Source organism: Sinocyclocheilus grahami, unplaced genomic scaffold, assembly GCF_001515645.1.
Source record: "Sinocyclocheilus grahami isolate Dianchi unplaced genomic scaffold, SAMN03320097.WGS_v1.1 scaffold1667.1, whole genome shotgun sequence".
In the NCBI taxonomy this organism is placed as follows: domain Eukaryota; kingdom Metazoa; phylum Chordata; class Actinopteri; order Cypriniformes; family Cyprinidae; genus Sinocyclocheilus; species Sinocyclocheilus grahami.
Genome location: NW_015506846.1, coordinates 63,599 through 67,008, shown reverse-complemented (window position 1 = coordinate 67,008; position 3,410 = coordinate 63,599). Strand labels below are relative to the sequence as shown.

Below are 3,410 nucleotides of genomic sequence, written 5' to 3'. Positions count from 1 at the left end.
GTCAATGGCACATTCAAAGTTTGGTGCAAATATGTATATCGACACGAAATCCATAACTTTTTTGCCAGCTTGGTCTGAAGATGATCCGAGTCAAATTTGGTGAAAATTGGACTAACGGTCTAGGAGGAGTTTGAAAAAGTAGGTTTTCAACATGAATCAAAATGGCGGACAGGAAGTTCAACCAATTATGGCAAAATTGGTATTGCTGATCTCGGCATGATCCAAGGAATCTATCAACATAAGTCTCATTACAATAGCCCAAATTTTTCAAACGTTATTAGTATTTATGTAAATTGCTTAATAACTTTTGACCACAAGGTGGTGCTGCACCCAAAATTTTTGTGTACTATCAGGGCACGGTGCCGAAGATGCATATTGATTTTCGTAATAACAAAGTATAAGCGTTCTTAAAATATTGAATTTTTTGACTAAATTCAAAATGACTGACGCCCAAAATGGCTGACATGGAAAAATTTGGTATGGATCGACTCGGCGTGATGCACCGAATCTAAAGAGATCGGTTCTGTGATTTTTGGCCAAACCATTCAGAAGTTATAAGCAAAAATATGCCGTTTTCATATCTCCTGACCACTAGGTGGCACTGCGCCGAAACACTGCAGGTAGTCTCAGGTCATGCTCGTTATAACACACACCAAGGTTGGTCTCAATACGCCAATCCGTTGCGGAGATATAGCCTCACCTCCATTTTTACGTGCTTTTCGTAGAATTCCTTTGTGCGTTATTCGAGAACGGTTGGACAAATCAACTTGAATTCCATAAGTTTTTGCCAGCATGGTCTGAAGATGATCTGAGCCAATTTTGGTGAGAATCAGACAAACCATCTAGGACAAGTTCGACAAAGTAAGTTTTACGAACAATTAAAAAATTGTGAATTTTGAATTTTGAATTCGGCATGAGCCAAGAATTCACAGGAAAAAAGAATTTTCCATTTGTGCCTTACGGTTCAAAAGTTATTGGCATAAAGAAATTGCAAATTTGGACAAGTGGTGGCGCTAGAAAGTTGGAGTTAGAGACTCCAAACTTACTGTGGTTAATGTTGAGACTGTCCTCTTATCAGTGTGCCAAATTTCACAATTTTCCCTTAAGTGGTTCTATGGGCTGCCATAGACTTGCGGCGGAAGCAGAATAATAATAAGAAGAAACGGAACAAAAACAATAGGTGACTATGCACCTTCGGTGCTTGTCCCCTAAATATAAAATATAGTAAACACAAAAGCCAAAAAATGTAAGTGAATAAACCTCATTGGTCCTTGCATGTCGCAATGATTTGATCCGCTCTATGTATCTGTGTGGATCATTGCTTACATGCAAGTAAAATTCAGTGGTGGAGGTAACGAATTACAACTACTCGCGTTACTGTAATTAAGTAGTTTTTTCGGGTACTTGTACTTTTTTGAGTATATTTTTAAAGCTGTACTTTTACTTGTACTTCAGTACAAATTAAGCAAAATAATCTACTTCATTACTTTGATATCATAGTTCGTTACTGAGTACGCCCACAATTTGAATTGATATTCAAACCTTTGACGGCACTTCAGTAGCCAATAAAGATATCCGATCGTAAACGGACCAATAAAAGCTCTGATATCTGGAAAAGCGCTGCTGCAGCAGGTGAAGAGCTGATCATCAGACAGTGAGGGAGCTCAGCATAATTTATGGACTCAAAATTTGGAGAAACAAACTACAAGGTAGTGTTATCATAAATATCTATATTTTGATACACCGATACTGAAATATCTGACACGGGTTCCATTACTCATTTTCCACAATATCTACAGTATATAGCCTACATCGATACAAGCTGCGTCTCTCTTTCCTCTCCGACAGTAGCTATGTTTCCATCACCCTGTTTTTATGCGCATTTTGAAGTATCACATCAGAAACGAGTGATGGAAATGGCAAATTTCGAATAAAAATCCCTTAATTCGCATAAGAGTTTTTACGCTTGCTTGAGGTGGTTTTTGACTTGTGTGAAAAAGGGTTAATGTGAATAAAAGGAGATGGAAACGTATTTGCCGTGGAAATTCCTCCATGCGCATTAAAAAAGTAATGTGACTGCGCTATAGGACGGCAAAACCTAACCAGTGGACCAATCTCGTTCCTCAGCATCTGAAATGTTATGGTCATTTTGAAATGTCAGAGCAAAGTCTGTCATCAACGTATTTCTGTATAATTGCCTCCCAGAACTGTTACACAACTGCGTTCCCAAACAGCAGCATCCACCTCCGAAAGCAATGATCGCATTTATTTTGTTTCGTCTGCTCGCTCTGAGGCACAAGTAATTTATTATATCCACCTTATTTTTCACATAAGCACGGGCGCCGCCATTTTCAAACTATAATGTGTCAGATTTCCGGTAAAGCACTTCCGCCAATAGTAGTTGATGTGGGGGCACCCTATAATTTGCACACCCCTCCGGAGGGAGAAGAAGTTCGACGGCTTTGGTTAAAAGCCTTAAACTTAAAGAAATCACAGAAAGTTCCGTACGTTTGCTCTTTCCACTTTGTTGATGGCAGACCCAGGGAAAACCATCCATTCCCCGAGAAATTATGCTCTAGTGAAGACTCTGAGGCGACGTCTCGTCAGGATATATCCACAAACAGAAGAAATTGGTTGATAACAGAAGAAAACTGTTACAAGAAAGCGCTTGGAGGGATAGCTAAAATGTAAATTCTGTCATTTACTTACTCTCGAGTTGTTCCAAACCTGTGTTAATTTCTTTTTGCTGGTGAACACAAAATCTTGGGTCCCATTCACTTTCATAGTAGTATGAAATAATACTATGGAAGTGAATGGGACCCAAGATCAATTTGTATATTAACATTATTCCAAATATCCTCCTTTGTGTTCAGTAGAACAAATACATTTATACAGGTTTAGAACAACTCCAGGTTGAGTAAATGATGAAAATGTAAATTTTTGGGTGAACTATCTCTTAAAGCCAGGTACTGTGATTGTGTTGAATAAAAATTCACTGTACTGCGACTGGAACACCATGGTGCATGTACAAAATACTTTTGCGACTTTTTGTAAATAGGGGGTGGGGAATTTATCAGTTCCTCCTGAGCATCTGACTGACTTCAGTGTTGTGTTTTGCAGATGATGAGCAAGGTGACCATGAGACCGCACAAACGGAGCCATTGCAGCTGCCCCTTCAGTACAGTGATGCCTGCACTCAGTGGGGGGTTCAGGCATTGACAGACCACACTTATGCTTCAGGGGATAAAATAATGTTGCACAAGACAACACAGTTCCACAGTGAAGATCGTCTCGGTTACGTATGTAACCCTCGTTCCCTGAAGGAGGGAACGGAGACGTCACGTCGGAGGACCGACGAAATTGGGATCTCGCTTAGAGGGACCAATCTACTTTGAGTGTAAACTAAACGA

The 3,410-nt window shown here is 39.7% G+C and overlaps 1 pseudogene; it reads left to right on the top strand.

Annotated features, from left to right (window-relative positions):
- The first annotated feature begins 455 nt into the window (after window positions 1–455).
- LOC107571900 (uncharacterized) overlaps window positions 456–3,410 on the top strand; it is a 5,345-nt pseudogene continuing 2,390 nt past the window's right edge.